The sequence below is a fragment of the Rhinatrema bivittatum genome, chromosome 1 (genome assembly GCF_901001135.1).
Source record: "Rhinatrema bivittatum chromosome 1, aRhiBiv1.1, whole genome shotgun sequence".
NCBI classification, from domain to species: Eukaryota; Metazoa; Chordata; class Amphibia; order Gymnophiona; family Rhinatrematidae; genus Rhinatrema; species Rhinatrema bivittatum.
In genome coordinates this window covers 46,425,208-46,450,827 of record NC_042615.1, presented here as the reverse complement: position 1 = coordinate 46,450,827, position 25,620 = coordinate 46,425,208, and the positions used below count along the sequence as shown (strand labels likewise).

Below are 25,620 nucleotides of genomic sequence, written 5' to 3'. Positions count from 1 at the left end.
GGTTGGGTGGGCACTGGCTATGCCACTGTTGGAAACAGGATGCTGGGCTTGATAGACCCTTTGTCTGACCCAGTATGGCATCTCTTATGTTCTTGTGTCTGCTCCAATGCATTACTCTGGAAACAACTTTTGTCATACAATAGTATAACCAGTCTTACATGTTAGCTCCTAAAGCACGTTGTGAGCCTCCATCCAAACTGAGAATTCGTTATTCTCAACCTTTTGTCTTCACAAGTGCTGACGTCATACCTGTCCAATGTTACTGAAAGGAGGCAGGAAGTACCTAGCTCTGTAAATGAAATGCCGGTCTCTCAATCTATAATCTTTAGGAGGTGCAAATGTTTTCTTGCAGAAAATCAACTATGAATTAAGCTGCTAAGTCACTGAAAAACTACTGGTATTATAAATGTAAATCAGTCTCCTTCAGAAACTTTAGAACTACATGTTTTTACATTCCCCTTGAAGTCATAATGTAAGATTAAAGAAACCTTCTCCACAAGTCTAGCAAAACTTATTTTCTTGTACTGTATGTCTTGCTATTTAAAAAGTTAACTCCTTGAAGAATACAATTTCTAGGCAAGTTTAGTAAACGGAAAATTGGTTATCTGCTAATTTTCTTTCCTTGAGTACCAAAGGCCAACTCAAATGATGGGGTTTTTCTCCCTTACCAGCAGATGGAGACAGAAGAAAAGCTTTACTGCTGGTACTTAAGTTACTGTGCCACCTGCAGTTGCTCAATATATATCCTTGTAACCTAGCTACTTACTTTCAAGCAGGAGAAAAAAAACACACACATAGGTAAACACCAAAGATGAAACTCCTCTTACAAGAGGATTTAAGTTTAAACACCAAGAGCATGCACACAAGCACGTGCACGCACACGTGCTGAGAAACCAAGGTCAGAAATCTGGACTGGGTCTGTGGGATTCAAGGAAAGAAAAAAAAAATCAGCAGGTAACACTCAATCTTCCCTTCTTTACTGTCCCTCAGACCAGTTCAGCGACTGGAACATAGCCAAGCTCTCCTAAACCGGGCAGGAACTTGCAAGATCCCACTCGCAACGCAGGTGCCACGCCACGCGACATCCGGGCCTCACACGTCCAACCGGCAGTGCTCGGAAAGAGCGTGTAACGCGGATGAAGCTGCTGCTGCCCTGCAAATCTCCTGCGGCAACACCAACACCCTCTGCCCAAGGCACTGCTTTTGCTCTCCAAGACTCACCAGCAAACCCTTGCAGATGCAGGTCAGCGCTATTGCCTTCTTAATCCATCTTGCTATCGAGGCCCTCGAAGCCTTTTCACCTTTATTTCTAACACTGTACAAGAAAAGATGGTATGACTTACCTTCAAATATTACAGAAGGGTCCCTTATGCACATCCAAAAACATGACATTCCTCAGAGTGTGCAGGAGAAGAATACACCTTCCAAAAACCAGGCAACTGAAATGACTGACTGAGGGGAAAAGGCAAAACTATAAAAAAAAAAAAAAGAGAAGGGGGGGGGGGCCCACTATAACCCCGATTCCAAAAACTGGAGAAAGGGATCCCTACACTAAGCCTGCAACTCAAGAGATACGTTTCACTGACAGGTTTTCAGCATTAAGATCCTTCAAAGAGTCCCACCAAATGGGCTAAAAAGAGGACCTTACACAAGACCATTAGCATCAAATTAAGATTCCACGGTGGAGCCACCTGCCTAACTGGTGGATGCAGATGTTGAACTCCCCATAAAAACCTCACCATATCCAGATGAGACACTAAAGAAGAATTATGCACCTGTCATCTGTAAGAGGCCAACACCACCACCAGCACTTTGAGAGAATACAAGGCTAAATAAACACTTTTGTAACCCCTTCTGCAAGAAACCTAAAATCACCAGAATGGAGGCCAGAAGCAAGGACACCCAACTCCTGACACCAGGACTCTAACACCTTCCAGACCAGTCAAAGGTTTTCTGGCCTGCGGCAAAGTCGTAATAACCTCCTCCAAATATCCTTTTACTCTCAATCTTCTCCTTTCAAGAGAGGCCATGAGACAAAAGCAAATCTGTCTGCTCCAAGAAGATGGGGGTCCAGTCATAACTGCAAGATTCAGTAGAACTGCAAACCACAGCCTTCAGGGCCCACTCTGAGCAACCAGAACCACTTTCAAGGAGTCCGCTGGGTTCTTGGTTCCTCCCTGTTTATAGATGCCACTACCATCGCACTGTCTGACAATACTTTCACTGCCTGGCCCTTGACTAAGGACTGGAAGCACACAAAGGCTCTCTTGACTGCCCTGGTCTCCAAGCTATTCATGGACCAAGACGCCTCCATCCGGTCCATAGGCCCTGTTCTGATTACGACAAACAGCTCCCCAGCTGCTCAGACTGACATCTGTAGTCACAGCTACCCAATCTGCAACTTCCAACTCCATTCCTTTTGACAAGTTGACCAGCTACAGTCACCAGAATAGACTTGATCTGGCTTTCTGAGAGGCAAACGGATCTCGAAATCCTCTGACTGCAAGCTCCAGTACAAAAGGAGGGCTGTCTGCAGGGGTCTCACAGGAACAGCCACCCAAGGGACTAGATCTAGCGTAGTTGTCATGAAGCCTAGACCTGCAGATAATCCCAACAACATACAGACCCGCTCTTGTACTTTCACTCTCCTGTCCGTTGTAAGAAACACCTTGTTTATATGTCTCTCAAACTGAGCTCCCACATATTCCAAGGTCTGTGCCAGAACCAGTTTGTGCTTGGCAAATTTATTTCCCAGGCTAAGGAATGCAATAGCATTATTACCCTGTGAATGGACTGCTGGAAATTCACACTAGTTTTTGCATGAAATCAACTAGATGTCCAGATAGGGATGCACCAGGATACCTTTCCCATGCAGCATCATTCCTACCTTGGAAAACATGTGAGGAACAGGTGCCTACCTTAAAGGGAATGCTCGAAATGACATGCTCACCTAGCACTGCAAACCTGAGGAATTTTTTATATTCCTCCCGAATGGGGAAGTGAAGATAGGCCTTCAAGAAGTCCAAGGATGCTAGAAGCTCTTCTTTTCCTGACTGTTGTGATCACCAAATGCAGAGTTTTGATGTGAAAATGAGGTAACCCACAGAATGCATTTAATTTTCTTGAGATCTTGGATAGGCCGAAATGTGCCCTTTTTTGCAGGCTACATAGTAACAGACTTGTCGGCAGAAAAAGACCAAAATGGTCCATCCAGTCTGCCCAGCAAATTTAAAGGTAGGAACTGCCGCTCCGTGCAGGCTACCCCATGCCTTATGCTAAGGACAGAAATAATTACAATCAAAGCCAAGCAACTGTCAAACCCATAACAAAATGACTGCTAGCAACATTTTTACAGGGTGTGCAGCCTTCCTGATAATTCAGACAACGCTGCTTGAAAGTGCTTTGCTTTTGGACTTGAAGCCGTAGAAGCAGTCCTGTCCTCTGTACCTAATGTCAGTGCATCAGTACCCCAAACCGTAAAAGTCTGGGCCCAATATTGGCTGTCTTCAAAATGCAATACCCCTTCTTCCCCCCCCCCCCCCAATCAAAGCGGAGAGCGAAGTTGCGTCAAAAGCATCAAAGCTAATTGGTTAAGAGTTCTAATCCCACATGCTTTCTATTAAGGGTACTAACTGCTGCTCCCTGCCGCTCTTCCACCATGCACCTTTTTCTTCGTTATCATTTACAAGCCTTTAGGGATCTACAGTGTTTAGTCCATACCCTTTTGAATTAGTTTACTGTTTTCATCCTCGCTACGTCTTCTGGAAGGGCATGCCAGGTGTCCACCACCCTCTCCATGAAAAATATTTCCTTATGTTGGTTCTGAGCCTTCCCCCTTGGAGTTTCATTTTGTGACCCCCCAGGCTCTGTTTCCTTTCCAGTTTCCCGCCTCCTCTCTGCTCCCACTCTTCTGATGCAGGGCCACTGCCGCTGTTCTCCAATCTTGCGACACCACTCCTGTTTCCAGAGATCTACTGAACAGGTCTTATGTTCCCTCAATATCCTGGGATGTACCTCATCGGGCCCCATGGTCTTGTCCACTTTCAGTTTTCCTAACCATTCCCATACAACCCTGTTTACAGAAGAGAATGTATCTACTCCACCCTCATCTATGGTCTTCCTCCAGGGTCTTTAGGTGAACACTGAAGTATTTAATATTTCCACCATTTCTTCATCTCTCTCCACACATTGTTCCTTGTCACTTTTCAACTTCCTCCGTTCTCTGATATACCTAAAATGTCACCTTGCTTTACTTATTTGGCAATCCTTCCTTCCACCTGACCTTTTGTTTTCCTGATTTCTTTCTTAGTCTCCCTCAGTTTTACTAGGTATTCTTCCCTGTGTTCCTCTTTTTGGGATCATTTATATATTTCTTGAATGCTGTTCTTTTTGCCTAATTTTTCAGCCACCTCCTCTGAGATCGGTTTCTTATTCCTTGTACATTTGTTCATTTTTCTAACGTTTATGTATTAAATTTCTATGCCATCATTCTGTATTCAATCATAACAATTTACAGTTATAAAGCAAAACATCCAACAACTATACACAAATATAAATACAACTAAAATGTAAAATTCTAAAAATAAATAAATAAAAAGCTTCTAAGAGAAACTTATTTCTGCTTCAGCGTATATTGTGAGCCTTAATCCATTTTCGATAGTCAACCCTTGTATGTTTGCTTGAACAGCCAGGTCTTTAGGTTCTTCTTGAAAACCAGGAAATCTATATAATTTGTTGCCTTTGTAACAGTTCCTTTTAATTTTGCCCACTGTTCCACCTCCCCCATTTTCTCCCAGTCTTTCGATTCTTCCTTCAGGTATGTCCCCATTTTGACAAAGTCTGTGTTTTTGAAATTCCAATCTCGGGTCTTCATGTGACTTCTCTGTATTCTATTTGCGATATCAAACCATACTGTCTAATGATCACTGGTTCTCGGGTGGGCATCCACCTGGAGATGAGAGACATTATCCTCATTAGTGAGCATCAGGTCATGTATCACACCCTTCCTCATGGGTTCCATTATCATTCGTTTGAGCAGAGTCCCTCAGAGGGCATCCACTATCTCTCTACATTTTGTAGATTCTGCAGAAGGGATTTTCCAGTCTACATGCAGCAGATTAAAATCTCCATCAAGCAACACTTCTTCCTTCTTTCCCACCTTTCGGATGTCTTCAATCAGATCTCTGTCCAATTCTTCTGTTTCAATTGGAGTAAAAATGGATGCACTATTTATTTATTAGGTCCATAACACTTCTTCTCTACTCCATGTCCCTTGCATATTGTCCTCCCTGTCCTCCCTTAAGTTATAGCCCAGGATGGCCATATCCCAATCATGAGAATCTGTGAACCATGTCTCCATAACAACAATGTCCAAATCTGCCTCCACCATTATGGGCCTGCGATTTTACTGCCCAAAACTACGAGCATTTGCGGTCATAGCTTTACAATTTTTGACCCTTGATTTGCTGCACTTCCTAGATACCGTTTCTGCTTTTTTTTCTCCTCCCATTTCCTGTATCACTTAGGAGTGACGTCAATTTAATTGGCCACCTCCTGCCGCCCCCATTCTGAAGTTTAAATGCATGAAAATTTAGGATTTGAATTTCTCACTTAGTATCCTCTTTCCTGCTGCAGACAAACGTAGAACAACCTTACCATACAACCTTCTACTGCTCCATACATGGCCCCAACCTCCAACATATCCAAAACCACTTTCTGTACACTAGGTTTTGAGCTAGGAATTGAAGTTGTTTATAACCTATAATTAATTTCAGGCCGATTCAGTAAAAGTCACGGGAGAGCACCCGGCGCGCGTGCACAGGCCACTCTCCTGTGCGAGCGATTCAGTATTTAAATGAGGGCCCGCTGTAAAAAGAGGCGCTAGGGACACTAGCACGTCCCTAGCGCCTCTTTTTTGACAGAAGCAGTGGCTGCCAGCGAGTTTGACAGCAGATGTTCAATTTTGCCGGCATCGGTTCTCAAACCCGCCGACAGCCAAGGGTTTGGAAACCGGACGCCGGCAAAATTGAGTGTCCAGTTTTCAACCCGCGAACAGATTTTTTTTTTTTAATTATTTTTTTTTTTACTTTGGGACCTCCGACTTAATATCGCCATGATATTAAGTCAGAGGGTGTACTTTCCCGGTGCCGGGACCTCCGACTTAATATCGCCATGATATTAAGTCAGAGGGTGTACTTTCCCGGTGCCGGCAGAAATTAACGCCTACCTTTGGGTAGGCACTAATTTCTGAAAGTAAAATGTGCGGCTTGGCTGCACATTTTACTTAGTGAATTGCGCGGGAATAACTAATAGGGCCATCAACATGCATTTGCATGTTGCGGGCGCTATTAGTTTCGGGGGGGGGGGGGGGGGTGGATGCACGTTTTCGACGCGCTATTACCCCTTACTGAATAAGGGGTAAAGCTAGCGTGTCGAAAACGCGTGTCCAAACGTGGGTTAACAGTGCACTCTGCCGGAGCGCACTGTACTGTATCGGCCTGTTTGTAGTAAATGAAGTCCCTTCCTGGACCTCTTTCCTGCTCCAGCACTGGAACCACTGCATCTAAAAACAAACAAAAAAAAACCCTCCAAATGCTCCAACGTGGACTGCATCGCCAGCTTTTTCATCCTTGAAGCACACAAGGATACTGTGAGGACCTTGCCCCTTGGGCGAGCAAATTCTAAGGCATCGTTGTCGCTTACCACAGACAGAACCAACTGGTCAGGTGTCTTGGGTCACACTCCTTATAGAAGCAGGCCATTCGCCCCTCCCCCCACCACACACATGGGGAGTGGACCAAGGAAGCCTCACTGAGAACTCTTAAGCCCCTCCCCCACCAGGAAGCAGGACCGGAAGTCTCGAGACCCCCTGTGATTCCTCAAAAGGACTGCAAATTAGATGCAAACTGTCACTGCAAAGAACCCTTTCCTGGCTGCTAATGCCTAGCGTCCTAAACTTCTGTCATAAGAACATAAGAAAATGCCACACTGGGTCAGACCAAGGGCCCATCAAGCCCAGCATCCTGTTTCCAACAGTGGCCAATCCAGGCCACAAGTACCTGGCAAGTACCCAAAAACTAAGTCTCTCCCACACTACTGATGCCAGTAATAATAGCAGTGGCTATTCTCTAAGTGAACTTAATAGCAGGTAATGGACTTCTCCTCCAAGAACTTATCCAATCCTTTTTTAAACCCAGCTACACTAACTGCACTAACCACATCCTCCGGCAACAAATTCCAGAGCTTAATTTCCCCAACAGAGCTCTACTGGGGAAAGTCTTTCAGGCCACCTTGGGTTTATCCTCCAGAAATTTATGGCATTCCAAATCCCCAACTGGTCCAAATCTTTCCCAAAACAGCAGCTTGCTTTTAAAGGGGAGATTACCAAGCGGAGACTTGGACCACACATCTGCAGTCCTGTTAATGCAGCCCGAGCAGTCTTCTAGCCGAAACTGCCAATACCATATTCCCGGACAACGTCCGAAGTAAGCTATACAAGGCATCCGCTATAAAGGCTATACCAGCTCTAAGTCACTCCGTCTCCTTTTCAAATGGAGTCTCCTCCCGCTGCCATGGTAGACAACGTTTGGAGATCAGCCAGACCCTCCCCCAAGAAAGTACGGTCTCTGGGAGAAGAAGGAAAAATGGCCGCCATTCCCAGGGCTCCTGCATCCTCCACGAAGCAGACCTCTGTACCCCAGGACTGCTATTTCCTGTGTCAGCTTTTCACCTCAGCAGAGGAAGGGAGAGCTCCCAAGTCACCCTCGCCACCACCGACGCCGGCGCACATACACCCGAGGCCTGCAGTCTGTGTCCTTCCTGCCACCGCAGGGCAGGTAACGCTTCCTGCGCTCGACGGCAGCAGCCACAATTTCAGCACGTGGCCCCCCCCCCCCCCCAAGTACTTACAGACAACCTTTGCAGCTCTCCATACGGCAAAACAGTCCCAAACCAGCTCATGTCGCCAGCAGGGCCTGCCGATTCTGCTTGTACTCCCTGCAGCTGTCCGATAATCACACTGCCTGACAGACCTCTCCTCTTTTTTTTTTTTGCAAGTTTCTTAAAGGGAAAAATGCTTTGAAATAAAAACCACCACCACCTATAAATGATATAAGAAGAAGGAGGAAATACTTCCCCCTATGGAGGAGTCTTCAGAGGGTGACAGGCAGAACTCAGCCAGAGACAGAGAGAGCACGGAGGCTAAGGAGTGAAGGGACCGGCTTCGCTGGCCAACAAAGCCTCCTCAAGGACAGGGTGCAAGTCCCCTGTCGTCGTCCCCCCCCGTCCCCCCCAAACGTAATCGACCCCCACTGCTCTACTCCACCAGGAAGCTGGTCCCAGAATCAGAACCTAAGACCCCTGGAAGCAATTTACTCTCGAAGTCCGACTGCAGGTTAGGCACCTCTACCACCCGCTGAAGACCGAGCGCTGGGCGACTGCGGGTGGCACAGTAACTTAATTACCAACAGCACAGTAAAGCTCCTCTTCTGTGTCGCCATCTGCTGGTAGGGGGGAGAAAAACCCCAACCATCTGCACTGGTCTGGAGGACAACAATGAAAAGTTTATTAAATATGCCTACGTAGAGAAGCCCTAGATCCCTGCCTTTTAGTTAGCCAGCTAGCAGGGGGAAACCATTCCCGACAGCAGCTCCCCCCTTAGAGAATTACTGTGGTGGTTTAGTCCCAGCCCGGAAGGGGGGAGGAGGGCTAGGTGAGCAGCAAGTGTGGTCTTTTGGTTTTGGCTTCCGGAGAGATGAGGAGTTATGTTTTGTTTTTTGGGGGGTTTTTTGTTCTTTTTAACCTCTGTCGAAGTTAGGTGGGTAGGCCCCAACTCAGACAGAGGAAATACCTTTCAGTGCACTCCCTGCCTGCGAGGATCTACCTCCCGTTTTGGAAGAGAGACTTTTGTTAGAATTCTGGAGATTTATTTATTTTTTTGTACTTCCCAGAGACTGAGATCAGCCCTGGTACTTACTGGAGAAAGTAAACCCCCAGATCTGGTGGCCAGAGGCAGTGATGATCTGCTCAAGTCCCTTTGCAGTTCAGGAAGAATCTGTGGAGAGAGTCATCCCCTCAGAGGGCATTTTGGACTTTGAAAGTGGAGCTGGGCTGTAATAGTCTTGGCTCCTATCATCATCATCAGACCTTTCCTCCAGAAAGAGGTCACACCAAGTGTCGTCAGGAGAGCAGAGTAACAGAGAGGAGCCAAGATCTCAGGAGACCCACGACTGGGCCTCCACCCCTTGGGACACAGGCTGAGCTCAGGTCCGCTTTTGAGTCTAAGCGGATCCCCTCCCCCAACTGGGATCTCTTATTCTCTCACTTCTTTGAGATAAGCTCTATCCCAGGAGCCTGTCCTGAGGACACCTACAGAAATAGAGAGAAGATAACTGAACACAAGAGGGCATTGGGACGAGTATTTTTCTTTCTGAAAAAAGAAAAAAAAAAAAAGTCACCACAAACTCTAATCTTGAACACCCAAACACTATGACCTGTCTGGTCCCTGCAGCACCATCACAGGCAGAGGAAAGAAGATTTCATGACCACTTATGCCCAGAAGGTCAATCCCCCCACCCGTAGCAAAGAACCCATTCCTTGGGACCCTGAGAATTGAGGAAGTGTCAGAAGCTGCCCCAGAAATAAAGTTCTATGGACCCTCAGGATATAGTACAATCCTTTAAAAAAAAAGTTACTTCTCATCACTGCTATGTAAATTCTGTATGCAGCACATGATATTAGATACTTACACATCCCTCTATATATATATATATACACCCTCTATGCCCCTGAATATAAACCCCCATGGTGCTTGACGTTATCAGGTTCTTCCTACAATCCCTGACTGGTGAATTTGCTACCAGTCAGATTCTCTTACAGAAAAGATGCAGTTTGTTATTCCTGTCGAGAGCCCATCCATTAGCAGGCCCTCATATATCTACAACAGGTTCTTATGCAATGCACTACCAGCAAATTCAGATTATCTGCTTTACTGCTCCTGGCTAGTTGCCAATGCCCATTCCACATGCTGCCACAGTTTATTCATTTATTTAGGATTGTTTCTGACCACTTGCTCCACAGATCGTGGCGGTTTACAGTAAAATATACCTAATTTAAAAAAAAAAAAAAAACCCAAGAAACAGCACACACGACAAAAATTACATGCATTTTACCCCGTTCTAACCTAGCTCCCAGGATCAGAATCTCCAAAAGCCAGTTTAAAGGCCTCTAACTAATCCCTGCACACCTTTGCTCCTACAATCACCACCAAAGAAGGCTTTTATAAACTACAGGTCCTAAAACAGTTAAGAGCCCTCTAACATTTCCATGATTACCGCTCAGTCCTTCAGGCCATACTATTCTCGAAGATTGATTATTGTAATGCGCTTCTGCGTGGTCTTCCGGCCTCATCTACCAAACCTCTTCAGATGCTGCAGAACTCTGCAGCCAGGATCCTCACAAACTCTCGCCGCATGGACCACATCACACCGATTCTTAAAATGCTTCACTGGCTACCCATCCACTACAGAATCCTCTTCAAGACACGGACCATCATACACAAAACTATATTTCAGCAATCATCTCAACTCACCATACCCCTCAAACCACACTCCTCAGCAAGACCGACCAGATCGGCATACAGAGACTCCCTACAGACTCCTAACTAATCAGTGATACACAACACAACTGAAAAACGAGCGCTATCAACTGCTGGTCCGCATCACTGGAACAATCTCCCGCCAGATCTCCGCCAGGAACATGGTCATTTCACATTTAGAAAAAAAAATTAAAAACCTGGCTGTTCGCCCAAGCATTTCCTTGAAGAAACTATATGGTAACCCACACGGTCCAACACCCCTCAGTAGCGTCTGTTTTTTCGCCTCACAAAGGATCTGTTGTCCGGCTAATTACGCTCTCTTGTAACTCGCCTAAATCGACTTCACTGTATATATTGTATATAATTTTACCATGTAAGCAACTGCTCTCTGCTTACATGCGCTGCCCACCAGTTAGAAATTGTTAATCTATCCCTTATTTTTCTTCAAAAAGCCTTGTTATACATTCCCTGTTGTAATGTAACTTTCGCTTTCAGTGTTAACTGGTTTAACTGGTTTACCCCCCTAGTTTATTGTAAACCGGTAGGATAAGACCTTGTCTTGAGCAGCGGTATATTAAAAGAATTTAAATAAATACATACATTCAGCAAATCGATATACCCAAAGCTCTCGCCATCATTCTCTTTCAAAAGAAGGCAATCATCTTAGAAGTATCCCTCTCTTACCCCTCCCCCAGCCTGTGCGTGCATATACACGCGCACACATACCCTATATACCCGCGCTCTCTGTTCCTCCTGGCCGCTGGATCTCTGTGCCGGGGGGAGAGCCCTCTACACCGCCACCTAGCAGGTTTCGATCACTATGTGGAGTCCCCATTGCATCCTGCATCTCTCTCTGGTGCCCGCTGCTCTGTGCCCCGTCTTCTTCTCTGGTCCCCCACCATCCTGCATCTCTCTCGGGTCCCTCGCCGTTATGTGCCATCCCTTCCTGATCTCTCGCTGTCCCGAGACTCTGATTTTTATCTGCTCCCTCTTTACTCCCCTCACGGACTTTGCTGTCCTACTGAAACTAACTTCAGGTAGTAACTGGAAAAAAAAAAATAAAACCTAAAACGCACACTCCGCCTGGTCTGCACCGGGCTGCCCCAGTTCCACACATCTGCGTGCGTCTTCCGGGTCCTGTTGGTTGCTCATTAGAAGAGGCTTACTTTCAGGCCACCCCCTGTGGAGGAGTAGGCCTAATGCTTAGAGCAGCGGGCTGGGAACCAGAGAAACTGGCGTTCAAATCTTACTGCCCCCTCCATGTGACTTTGGGCAAATCACTTTACCCTCCATTACCTCAGGTACAAAGTTAGATTGTGGGCCCTCTGGGGAGAGGGAAAACACCTCCAGTACCGGAACATAATCCGCTCTGAAGTTGCTGAAAGGCAGAAGAATATAAAACAAATATCCGGCTGCTACGCATCCCCCGCACTGAAGACCAAACTCCTCTCCTGTTTTCGCCATTCCGGGCCAGGCTGACGCACCGCCCCCTCCGGATCTTCTTGGCGGCACTGGATTGGGGAGTCCCACACGCCTCGCTCTAGACCCTTATACTAAAAGTATATGGCAAATAGAAAAAAAAAAAAAAGTCCTCTGCTGGGGTCCCTGCCTAGACGGCCCCCCCGACCTGGACCTTTCATGCTTTCCCACTCCTTACCTGCCGCATGGGGCAAGCTAGCTGCCTTCCTGCCCCCTGCCCCTTGGGATTCTGCCCCACCTAGCTTTGTTTCTCATCATCACAGAAGCTGGGACCCCCCCTAGGACAAGTAGGAAGGACAAGCCAAGGGCGGCAGCTGTGTTACGCATCCTTGGCCAATGAGAGGTGGCCATGGCGACTGATCACTTACAGCAACTGGGGGGGGGGGGGGGGGGGCGGGTTCATCGATGCACCAATTTCTCATCCAAGGCACAAAGTGGAGGTCTCAGTGAGTGGAAGGGAAAAAAAAAAAAAATCAAACCCTCTCATTTAAAAAAAAAAAATTATTCCTTACCTTCTGTAACCAATACACATATTTATCCCCCCCCCCCCAGGAATATTTATTTTTACAGCCTCCCCCACCCCACGATTTATCATCCTGTATTAATATCAACCACGAGGGACTCAAACAGGTCCCCCCCCACACACTCTTAGCACTGCTGAGTTTAGACATCTCTCAACATTTTCAGACCAACTGAAAATAGCACGCTGGCCTTTTCATGTACCCCCTGGCACTGCGCTTCTCACAAGGCTCAGAACTGGATTTAAGATTTCGGGGACCACAGGCAGGACCCCAGAGAGAGAGAGAGAGAGCGGGTTTTCAGGGTGCATGGTCCTTAAGATGGGGCCGGCGGGGGAGGGGAAGCAGGCTTCTCTCTTTGGCACCTCTGGCCAGATGCCCATATCCCAGACATGCCCTGTCTGAGCTTTCAGCGCTCCATGCCTCAGCCTCCCCCCATCCCACTTCGCTTTCCTGCCCCTGTAATATGCTTTAATTACGATGAGTGAACTAACAGGCTCACATCATAGACTTTTACAGCTTGACCCCCCATGTCAGCCTGATGTATCATTTTGCACCAGTTCTGTGCTGTAAATCAATTTGAGATCTGGAGCACCAGGCTGCAGAGGCTGCTAACGCTGCTCTCTCTGCAGTCTCCTGAGACTCCCCATTATAGCCAGACTACATTATTTATAAAGGCTGGATCATGCCTCCATTAGCCCTGGAAGGCTACTCAGATGAGACCCTTTTAAATAGAACTTGTACTTATTTCTACATTCTGGTACAGTTCCAACACATGACTAATTTTTCCCTAAAAGTCAATCTGCCTAATGAACTTGAAGGTTTTTTTTTGTTTTTTTTTTTTAAATGGCTCATTTTTAATGAGAAAATGCACCTAGACTTCAGCTACAGAATTTTCTTCACACACGTCTTCGGGATAAATTACCAGCTTTATGAATTCAGGGTATCACAATTTGTAAGGGCAGACAACCCCCACTCACGAAAGCCACCCTTCTCTACAACAATGATCGGGTCATCAAGGGACTTAAAAATGACAAGTGGAGACTAAAGCGCGTAAAATGCATATCCGATTGCTTACTGAAAGGCATGGGATGGTCGCTACTCTACCCTGAGCCCATCTTCTCCGGACCAGGGCTACTGGAGCACCTCATGTCCCTTTTCTTCCAGACTGGGAAACCTAAGCGGATCTCTACAGCAGAGGATGCACAGGACGCAGTCCCTAAAGCTGCAGGAGCAGCTTTCTCCAGTCCTCAGAACCCTAAAGCAAGTGTGAAGTTTAAAATGCACCTCCGAGCCCTTTAAGTAAATCTTTTCCCTACACTTTTTTTTTTAATTATTTGTTTTCACTCTTCATGGTTTACAAAATCTACAACAGCAAGGGCACGTTAAATGAAAATCTCACAAAAACACCACCAATTCCTGATCAAAAGGAAACAACCGGTTTCTAATCTTATACAAAAACAAGATCTAGCAAATTACGCCAACACTAAAGTTGCTTTTAAATACACACACACACAACCAAACCATGATAGTACAGTCTCATGCTCGGCTTAGCCCAAACAACTATTGCAACACGCAAAAGGTTAAAGCGGATCAGAACATTTCACCACCCCAAATCAGCAAACATAAAAACAGGTAGACGAAGCAGCCTGAAAACACATTAAAAAGGGAAAGGAGGGAAAACAACAACAACATTTTGATCGAGCTGTTAAAGTGGGAACAGAATAACTGGGGGAGGGGATGAAATCGGAGCAATCCAGGACTCGCACGATTAGCCAGAAGTAGACGGCAGTCCCTCGTGTGCGCCCGCAGCACAAAGACGGAGACAGAGGTGCGAGCGCCTTCCCTCCCCTCCATCCCCCGTCCCGACAGCAGCTCCCTATGCATCCGGGAGCGAGGGAGCACGCCAGCGCCATCATGCTTGCACCGAGCGGGCCCCCCCCACCCACCCACCCCGGCGTCCCCTCCCCTCCCCTTCTCCAGCTCCGATCCCAGACAAACTAACCGAGCAAAGCAGAAGAGCGGCCCAGCCAAACTTTTCCCTCCACTCCGTGCTGCGTCTCCGACGCTCCCCTAAGGCTGCTCCTGCCACAGCTGCTTTTCTTCTTCCTCCTATTTCCTTCCTTCCCTCCTCCCTCTTTCCCTCCCCCCTCTCCTGGCCCGGCTAGCTGGATTGATCCGGTCTCGCTGGCGTCAGGGAGTCGGAGCCGCCCCACTGCCAATACATAGCCTGGGCCAGGTTGAGGGAGCGTCTCCAAACTTCCCGCCCCCGCTGCAAATACACAATAGGGGCCAGGCGGAGGGAGCCTCTCCAAAATACCCTCTCCGCTGCGAATACACATCCCGGTCCAGAATAAGGGAGTGTCTCCAAACTACCTCTGCTACTACAAAAAAAAAAAAAAATAGCACCAGCCAGGCTATGGGAGAGTTTCCAAACCACTTACCTGCTGCCAAAACACAGCCGGGGCCCGGCTAAGGGAACGTCTCCTAACTACTCTCCCCACTGCCAATATATAGCCCAGCCACCCTAATGGAGCATCTCCAAATTACTTGCCTCACTGCCAATACACAATCCCGGCCAGGCTAAGGGAGCATCTCCAAGCTTCTCGCCCCGGTGCCGTTACAATCTGGGACAAGCTAAGGGAATGTCTCCAAACTTCCCGTCTCTATGTAAATACACAGACAAGGCCAGGTCAGGCTAAGGAAGTGTCGTCAATCTACCTGCCCCGCTGCCTAGAGTGTGGGTCAAGCTAAGGGATTGTCTGAAAACTACCCACCCCCTGCTCTGATGCCTATTCTCAGCCTGGGAAGGGCAAAGGGAGCATCTCCAAAATACCCAACTGCTGCCAATACACAACCCGATCTGGCTACTGGAGTATTTCCAATCTACTCACCCCGCTGCCATTACACAGCCCAGGCCAGGCCATGGAAACATCTCTAAACTATCCATCCTACTTACATTACACAGCCCGAGCCAGGCCAAGTGAGCATCTCCAAGCTATCCTCCCTGCTGCTAATACACAACCCAGCCCAGGATAAGAGAAACTACCCTGCTTGCTACCAATACACAGCCCAATCTGAGTCGAAGTCAGCGTCACCTAATTACCCTCCCCACCTGACAACATATAGCTTGGCAAACCTAATGGGATGTCTCCAAACTATCTTCCCTGCTTCCAATACACAGCCCGGGCTAAGGCTAGACGAAGGGAGTATCTCCACACTCCCCTTCCCACTGCCAATATACAGCTCGGCTAGACTTAAGGGAATGTTCTCAAAATACCCACCTCTCTGCCATTATACAGCATGGGTCAAGCTAAGGTAGCATCTTTAAACTATCCACCCTACTGCCAATACATAGTTGAGGCCAGGCTAAAGGGAGTGTGTCCAAACTACCCACCCCACTGCCAAAACGCATATCGGTCGAGGTGAAGGGAATGTCTCCATATTGCTCGTCCCGCTGCCATTATACAGCTCTGGCCAGGCTAAGTTTAGCATCTCCAAAGCACCCACCCCTTATTAACCTGGACCAAGCTCATATTTATTTTTGTTTATGTTTATTAAACTTGATGCATTGCTTATGAAGACAATCCAAGTAGTTTACAATTTAAAAAATACCTTGATAATTCTCATTAACATAAAAACATAAATATTAAACAAATGAATATAAAACACAGTACACTAATAGTATAATAAAATACACCAAATAGCAAACACCATACAAAACAAATAATATAAAAAACCCTAACTCAGAGCCAACTACAGCAATTACAAGACCTAGTTAATAGTTAGAAATCCTCACAAAAATAAATGTTTAATTAAATACTGAGAATATATAAAAAATATAATTACCAGTTAATAATTAAAATACTGAAAAAGAAGCCAAGTTTGGCCAAATATCTAAAACAGAAGTTGGCAACCTACAGCACATGTGAGATCAGTGGGACACAAGATTATTTTTTGTGACACTGCAGTGGCAGCCTAGTGACTGAAAATGCCTGGTGGGTCACCATGGATCTCATTCTGCAATGGTCAAAGAAGTGATCTTGCAGGGCCACCATAGATGCCATCCCACATCAGCCAAAGAAGAAATCTAACAGCCACTCAAATCCCTTCCCAGAATGGCTAAAGAGGCCTGGTGGATACCACAGATCCCATCCTGCAGCGTCTACAGAAGAGGCCCAGAAATGATGGAAAAGCCTGGAGTGAGAATCTGAGTGTGAGTGAGAAAGTGAGAGAGCCTGTGCGATAGTCTGAATATGTATGAGTGTGAGAGAGAGTGCCTATGTGAGGGTGGGTGTAGATGTGGGTGTGAAAGACTGAGAGTGAGAGAGAGGGAAGGCGTGTGTGTGAAAGCATGTGTGAGTTTGTGGGTAAGGATCCGTTGCCTTCTGGATCCCTGTCACAGCAAGTACTGCCTTCCAATCCTATACTGTTGTGGGCGAGGATCCTTGGACCGAGATGGAGTTGACATAACCTGCAGGGAGGAGCCCTGCAGGTCCCCACCCTTGGCTGGCAGAGGCCCAATGGGATCTTCACCTATATCAGTCCTCGTTCCTACTAGGTTGAGCCCTCGGATGCCGGGGCCAGCAGAATTTAGGCATGGGCCTGTGCAGTAGAGGTGAACATCCATCAAAGTTGTCGACTCATAGGCCAGTGTACAGAGCAGGCTGAAGACAGGCAGAGCCAGAGATAGGCAGCAGTCATGGCAGGTGGCATTCAGCAAAGTCTTGGTCCAGGCAATGGTCAGTGGGAAGACAGAGTTCAATCAAGGTGAAGAGGCAAGCCGACATCAAAACCAGAGATCCAACCAAAAGGTGCGAGGCAGGAGAGGCAGGCAGGAGACAAGAAACTTGGAAGACAGAAGGCTGAAGAACAGGACTGATGACTGACCATGAAGAGGAGACAAAGACCAGAGATAAGGAACTGAAGACTGTCTACTTAGAAGTGAAAAAAGACTAGAGACAAAGCAACGAACACAGGACCAGAGACTCAGAAACAAGGATCAAGAACAAAGGAACACACTGAGGCAATAAGCTCTACCAGGAGATAGTTAACCTATTGCTGAGGCACAGGAGCAAGAGCTGGAGTGGCCTTATACTCCAGGATAGTGATGTCATCAACGAGAGTTGCTGGGTAGATTCCTGCTACAGGCCCTTTAAGGGGAATCAGGTTGGGCGCGAGTATGCCTAGGGGGAGCCAGGGATGCAGCAGCATCGGAGGCAGATAGTGAGTGGTGGCCTGCTGCTTGTCAGGAAGAAAGGCATGCATTATCATCAGCTGGAGTGGCGGGGTTTCGGCAAAACCTGGCAGCTAACCGCACACATCCGTAGGCCTACCCTGCCGCCTACAGGGAACCTGCCAGGCTCGAGGTTGGAAGTAAGGACAGTGCTCTGGGGGCCTGCCTCGCAGAGCACCGGACGCAACAACCCCCCCCCCCCCCTTAAACCCCCTTCCCTGAGGGTCTTGTCTTCTTGGGCTGCATAGCATGAAATTCCTTTAACAGGTTGGTGTCCAGGATATTGGAAGCAGGTTCCCTATGTGTCTTCCTCTGGACCATTCACTTTCCAAGAAATGAGGTAGTCCCACCTTTTACCTCTTTTTCAAGAATCCAGGACCTCTTCTACCTCATAAATCATGATGTCCTCAATGCTCACTTCTTCAGGTCTGGGTAGTTCTCTGGATAGCCAGGAGAGTTACCACGGGTTTTAGCAAGGACACGTAGAAAACGTTGTGGATACCCAAAGTATGTGGCAACCACAGTTGATATGTCACAGGGCCCACTTGATGCAGGAGGATTAGCCTAGTGGTTAGAGCAATAGACTGTGAACCAGAAGAACAGCATTCAAGTCCCACTGTTGCTCCTTGTGACCTTGGGTAAGTCACTTTACCCTCCATTGCCTCAGGTACAAAACTTAGATTGGAAGCCCTCTGGGGATAGGGAAATACCTACAGTACCTGAATGTAAACTGATGTGATATCAGATCAAATGTCGGTATATAAAAAAAATAATAATAATAAATGATCCAATTTAACTTGGTGCAAGATGCATGGATGGCATTCTAAGGCATATGTGCTTAGCCTCACCATTTCTCCTGCCTTGAACTTTGGTGCGGGTCTGTGATCCTTTTGGCTTTTTCGGCTGCTCTTTTGATCATGTCGTCGGTACAGGTCCAGAGATTTTGAAGCTCCTGGGAGGAGACCTGAGTTGCTGGTGACGGAATGGCCACGGGGAGAGATAGCAGAGGCAGGGGTTCTTTCTTGTAGACTATTTGGAAAGGCAAAGCTCCAATGGCACTGCAAATATGAGAATTAAGATAAAATTCTGCCGAGGGCAGCAGGGAGGCCCCATTATTTATTTATTTATTTATTTATTTATTTATTTATTTAAAGGCTTTTATAGACCGGTATTCGTGAGAACATCATATCGGTTTACATGGAACTTAAAAACAGAAGTACATAGAACAGGGTGCAATAACTGGGAGGGGGAAAAAAACAAGAAGGAATAGGAAACATTGCAGATAAAACTTGATTATATGTCGAATAAGGCGACAATAATTGTACAGGCAGGCTAAAAACTCAGAGAGGGAAACAAAGTATGCATGTCATCTTACCAATATAGCGCATGGTATCTTACAAATATAGCTCTGATAAGGGTAGGTGATCAGGGTCTGAAGGGGGAGGGGGGGTGAAGAGGGAAGGGTGTGGGAGGAGGGAAGGGTGTGGAAGGAGGAGGGAGGGGGAGGAGGTTCACTATTTAGGGACAGAAGGGGAGGCACTTATTCCGGGAAGGCCTGTTTAAACAGCCATGTCTTTAGTTTTTTTTTTAATTTTTGCGTGCATGGCTTTAGCTGAAGGTCTGGCGGCATGGGGTTCCAGAGCGTGGGTCCTGCAATCGAGGGGGCGTGCTCTTTCTTGGCGAGTAGGCAGTAGGTCTTGAGGGAGGGGGTGTGAAGGGTGCCTTTGTATGCTGTTCTAGTGGGGCGGTTGGAGGAATGGAGGCGTAGGGAGTTGCCAAGCCATTGAGTATTGCAGTTGTGTATGGTTTTGTGTATGATTGCGAGATTTTTGTAGCGGATACGGGAAGATATTGGGAGCCAGTGGAGCTCTTTGAGGATGGGGGTGATGTGATCTGATTTGCGAGAGATAGTATTCAAGCTGCGGCATTTTACAGCATTTGAAGTGGTTTAATGGTGGAATCAGGGAGGCCTATACCAATGAATGATCCTGGAATTCATTGGTATAGGCCTGAAGGAAGGTGTTGAGTGTTCAGTTTGTTCGTTCGGACTGCCCATTCCTCTGGGGTGATATGCGATCAAGGTGATCTCGAAATTGTTGCATAGCGAACACCAGTATTTTGCCATGAATTTTACTCCCCAGTCTGATACGATGTGCTTGGTTAGACCGTGTAAACGAAAGATGTGGAGCATGAGTAGGCGTACAAGCTCTGGAGCAGAAGGGAGACCATGAAATATAATAAAGTGAGCCATCTTTGAGCAGCAATCCACCAGCACACAAATTACAGTGGTGCCAACTGAGAAAGGGAGGTTCACTATGAAGTCAGTGAACAAGTGGATACAGTGTTCCCTAGGGGCTGGCAATTGCTGTAATAACCCCTAGGTCGGCCTGACAGTCCTTTCTTGTTGCGTATCCCGGCCACGCTAGTGCCGCAGCCAGGCCTGCTCCCCTCGCTCAGGCAGGTCCTGGTCCATCCTCCCTTGCAGATGCAGCCAGCTCCTCTCGCCCGCGACGCTCCATGGCGTCCCCAGGTCCGTCGGGGCCTTCAGATTCGCAGCACTCCTCATGCCGGGGCTCAGCATCCTCCTTGACGTTGGCCCCGCCCCTAGGTGCACGCGTGCAGACTGCTCGGCCCTTTAAAGGGCCCAGCGCGGGAAAACCAGTCCGCGGCACCTGATGATGACATCACTTGAGCATTGTATTTAAGGCGAGACCCTGTCCCCAGAACCTCGCCTTGGCAATCGGGTCAACACCTTCAGTGTAGCTAGTTTGCTGTTCCTCATTCCAGTATTCTCCTCCTGCTTCCTTGTTCCAGTCCTGATCCAGTGTTCCTGCATTCCTGTCTTGTTCCGGTGTTCCTGTATTCCTGTCTTTTTCCAGTGCTCCTGAGATGACGTCATGCTGTCCGGATATTTAAGCCTACCACTTTTGCTAGCTAATCGAGTTAGCAACCAGAATTCTTCGGATGGGATTCGCTCTCTGTACCGAAGCTACTCTGCCACTCCAGCATTATCTCGAACTCTTATTGCTAATGGGGTACCCGCTCCTCGGGGGCCTCTTCTGCTTCTTTCAGGTGCTATCAGGAAACCGGTACTCGCTCCTCGAGGGCCCATGTTCCCTGAGTCGCTGCCTGCATCTACAACCCTTTCTACTTGGAAGACTTCACTAACAGTTTCCATCTGTGAGTACAACTACCATCTATTCCACAGTACTGCTTCCCTGGTACTCGCTCCTCGAGGTACTCGATCCTCGAGGGCCTGCTCTCCATGTCTCGGAGCTTCTCCTATTCTACCTGGGACTCTGTATGTTTCTCACTGTGTACTTATAACTCTCAGTCTCTTTCCACTACAGCACAGCCAAGTAGAGGATTCGCTGTTCCAGCATCCTGTGGGATACTCGCCCAGCCGGGCTCAACATCTACTACTCAGTACTGCCACCTCTGGTGGTTTCCAAAACTGTTTAAATAAAGATTCAAATTTGTATTTGTGTGTTCAGAGTCTAGCCTGACACCATGGTCCCTCACGGGACTGCCCCCGTGGGCGTGGTCAGCTGCCACAGTGTCCAAGGATCCACCCAAACATCAATAACCATAACAGATTGCTAACTCCATGGATCCGGCTCAGCTCAATGCCTTGCAGGCCATCCCAGGCCTGGCCCTGCGCATTGCTGAACAACAAGACGCATTAGAGAAACTCACTACTGCGTTTCATCAGCTGCATGGACAGAAGAATCAAGGCTCTACTTCCAGTAATGAAGGTCAGTTACCTGAAATAACTGTAAAGACTACTGTGCCTCTTGCTGCTCCAGTTTGTTTCTCTGGGGAGATTCAAAGAACTAGAGGCTTCTTAAACCAGTGCTGCATGCATTTTGCATTACAACCCTCTCACTTCCCTACAGCCTACGCCAGGGGTCGGGAACCCATGGCTCGCGAGCCAGATATGGCTCTTTTGAGGGCTGCATCTGGCTCGCAGACAGTCGCCACACTTTCCCGCTGACCCAGCTGCTCCCCGGTCCTCCTCCGCCCGGGCTTAAAATGCTGTCAGCCCGGGCGGAACGCGGCAGGACAGCTGGAGTCAGCGGCACCGGCGTGCTCTCTTCACCCCTCCCCTCGCGGCCCGGAAGAGGAAGTGGAGATTATCGGGTGCGTGCGCGACAAGAAGAGGCCACGCTGGTGCGCTCGGCATCGGCCCGAAGAAAAGAAGACTGCAGCGCGGCTCGGAGGAAAATGAAGAGGTTAGCGTTGGGAGGAGGCTGCTGCTGCTGCCGCGAGTTCCCGGGGTGGGGGAGAGAGAGAATGAATGAGCGAGCAAGCATGTGTGTTTGCTCGCTCATTCACTCTCTCTCTCCCCCACCCCGGGAACTCGCGGCAGCAGCCACCTCCTCCCAACGCTAACCTCTTAATTTTCAGCCCTCGCGGAGGCGGAGTCCCATCGGCCGCGGCTGAACCTCTTCATTTTCCTCCGAGCCGCCCTGCAGTCTTCTTTTCTTCGGGCCGATGCCGAGCGCACTAGCGTGGCCTCTTCTTGCCGCGCACGCACCCGATACTCTCCACTTCCTCTTCCGGGCCGCGGCGGGGCAGGGGCCTGTGTGTGTGTGTGTGTGTGTGAGTGAGAGATTGCATGTATGTGACTGATTGAGAGCCTGTACATGTGAAAGAGAGTGTGTTTGTGATTGAGAGCCTGCCTGTGAGAGAGAGAGCATGAATGTAAGTTTACCATTGGGAACCTGTATGTGTAAGTTTGTGATTGAAAACCTGTTTGTGTGAAAGAGTATGTGTGTATGATTGAGATCCTTTGTGTGTGAGAGAAATCATGTGTATGTATGATTAAGAGCCTGTGTGTATAAGTAAGAGAGAGATCATGTGTGTCTGTGTGTGATTGAGAGCTGGTTTAGGTGATGGAGCATGTGAGTATGTGATTGAGAGCTTGTGTTTAAATGAGAGAGAGAGACCATGTGTGTCTGTGTGTGATTGAGAGCTGATTTAGGTGAGGGAGCATGTGAGTATGTGATTGAGAGCCTGTGTGTAAATGAGAGAAAGAGAGGACATGTTTGTAAGCATGTGAATGAGTCTGTGTGTGAGAGAAAAAGACAGCATGTATTTATGTGATTGAAAGCCTGTGTGTGTGTGTAAGCGTGAAAAGATAGACAGCATGTGTGTAAATGTGTAATTAAGAGCCTATATAAGTGAGAGAGAAAGACGTGTATATGTGAGTACTGAGAGCATGTGTGTATAGGTGTGTCATTGAGAGCCAGTGTGAGAGAGAGCGCTGGTATGTGACTGAGAGAGGAGAAAGTTCCAAGCAAACCACCCCGCCTCCTGCTAATTCAGAACAATCTCAGGACACCTGGATATCAAACGTTCCCAGGTATGCAGAGCAAAAGAATTTTTGTATCCTTATTATTTTTCATTACTGGATCTTTGTGTCTGCTATTTTGAAATATTTTGTTGGTATCTGGAAATGTTTTATATGAGTTTTTAATTATTGGATATTCCACTCATCAGCTGTTTTGAAATATGTTCTTTTTGTTAGTACAGTTTTACTGCTGATGATTTTATCTTTCTTGATTTGTTTTATAAGGATGGGTGATGTTTCTTTTTTCCTTTGTTACACTGCATACAGAGACTCTGGCTTGTTGCAGTTTCCAATTCATTTTTTTCTGCATACTTCTTGTTATGCGTTTTGGTCTCTTTATTCTATGTTAGGTGAGGGACAGCACGTGATTCAGGTGAGTTTTTCTGCTGGCGTGTAGTTTCTGTGTAGGACTCTATAGCAGCCTGACTTGGTCCGTTTTCCTAATAGGAGATGTATTGGTGTCTTAAGGCCTGGTGTAATATTTTCAGAGACTTATTGTACTTTAAAAGTGTGATCTTACATAAAATGCACACATTTACTTATATTTAGTTTTAAACATATTGTATGGCTCTCATGGAATTACATTTTAAAATATGTGGCGTTTATGGCCAGGGGTCAGGAACCTTTTTGGCTGAGAGAGCCATAAACGCCAAGACTACTTACATTCTATCTTATCTTGATGGAAGGGCCTTGTCTTGGACTTCCGCGATGTGGGAACGCAAAGATCCTATACTCCAGGATATTGACGGATTTATGGACTTGTTCAAATCCGTTTTTGATGATCCTGCCTGACACACTAATTGCGAGTCGGCATCGGTAATTTATATTATAAAATGTCTGTGTAATTTATTATATGTTGGGAAAACAACAAGAAAAATTAAAACACAGATTTCTGAGCACTGTAGTAGGATTTGAACTGGCACAGAGACAGCCTCTTTGGTGAAACAGTGGCAAGAGAGCCAGCATTTAGTCAATGAGCTACAGTTCTTTGTTGTGCATGACATGCAGAGTAGAAGAGGAGGAGATCTGAATAAAATGCTGTTACGAGCAGAACAAAGGTGGATATTCTTTTTAAAGTCTTTGGCGCCGACTGGGCTTAACGACAAGATTGATTGGCCGGCATGTTTTTGAAATGCTGAGTTTGGATTGGTTTTGATGCCCTTTAAATAGGGGGTTGGGCTTTTTTGGTGTTTGCTATTTGTTTAAATGCCTGAGAGGTATGGCGATGAAATGCTAAGGAAGAAATGAGTAGGATTGTCCAAAGACGCGAGTTTATTTGTCCCTTGAGGCATCAGTTGGAAGTGAGCTTGTTGGAGGGCGAGTCATTTGCTTCTTTCAGTTTCTCATGTGGTCCCTTTTGTTGCTTTTTTGGGGAATATGGATTGTGTTTATCTTTTTTAGAGGAAACAATCAGAAGCAAGAAAAGCTAAGTGAGAATTGAACACTCATTTGGTGGAATTGTTTGAGAAATAAAAGTTGGGATTTGAGGTATGTCTTTTATATATGTGCTTATGGGATATTGGGAACATATATAATTACTAAAAGTTTTTTATAAAAATGTTGTTGAAGGATTATGAAAATGTTTGTTATTTTAAAAAATTTTTTTGTAGAATATAAATACATGGGGATACTTGGAAAGATCGTTTGAAAGATATGGGTCCAGTAGTGAAATGAAACATTCTCTCCTGAAGAAGCCTTTGAGAAGGCGAAACATGTCAGAAGTATTATAAAGTCTTGCAAAGAAGGATAAAGAGAGTTTTCTCAATAATAACAATGGATAAAAATAATTTCACTACGAGAGAGATAATCAATAAGTATTTTTAATGTGTGTGTGGATGAATGTGTGACTGTTTTTTAATCTAATTGTTTTTTGGAAATATGTATTCCTTTGTATATTCAATATGTACATTATTGTGAAAAGATCTTTATTAAAATATTTTTTGTAATTGAAATAAAATTTACAATATTAAATTATATCACTATATGATAAATTTTGACTGGTGGACTCAGGGGCAGGAGGTTATTTTATTCTACGATGACTTGTGGAACATTTGAGGATTCCCCTCACCACTTTGAAGATTCCACTACTCCTATCGTCTATTCACAGAGAGCCGTTACCGGGCAATGTTACCAGTTGTACCAAACCGTTAGTCCTCCGCACCGGAGCCCTCCATACTGAGTCAATTTCCTTCTTTGTGTTAGAGAAGGCCATGCACCCTATCATTCCTGGGTTACCTTGGTTGCAGTTGCACATGCCACAATTCAACTGGGCTACTTTGGAACTCTCCCATTGGAGCCCAGAATGTCATGGCAAATGTCTACAACTCCAGTGATGCCAGGGCTGCTGCCTCAGTATGCCTCATTCCATAATGTTTTCTCCAAAGAAGCTGCTGACATCCTTCCGCCACATAGATCTTATGACTGTGCCATAAGACTGAAA

At 46.7% G+C, this 25,620-nt stretch overlaps 1 protein-coding gene and 1 long non-coding RNA gene across 3 annotated transcripts in view; one reads left to right on the top strand and one right to left on the bottom strand.

Moving 5' to 3' along the window:
* The window catches only part of SMAD1 (SMAD family member 1), a 147,986-nt gene extending 132,545 nt beyond the window's left edge, over positions 1-15,441 (bottom strand). The window contains exon 1 of one of the 2 annotated variants that reach the window (XM_029601189.1): positions 15,036-15,441. The gene's annotated coding sequence lies outside the window, so the exon portion shown is untranslated. Of the gene's footprint in view, positions 1-14,596; positions 14,752-15,035 lie in introns of those variants that run through there. The other variant, XM_029601098.1, reaches the window with a different exon arrangement.
* An 8,890-nt stretch (positions 15,442-24,331) lies between these two features.
* LOC115079876 lies at positions 24,332-25,081 on the top strand. Its single transcript, XR_003853428.1, has 3 exons — positions 24,332-24,481; positions 24,582-24,668; positions 24,791-25,081. It is a non-coding gene; the product is annotated as an uncharacterized LOC115079876 (long non-coding RNA).
* The last annotated feature ends 539 nt before the right edge of the window (positions 25,082-25,620 follow it).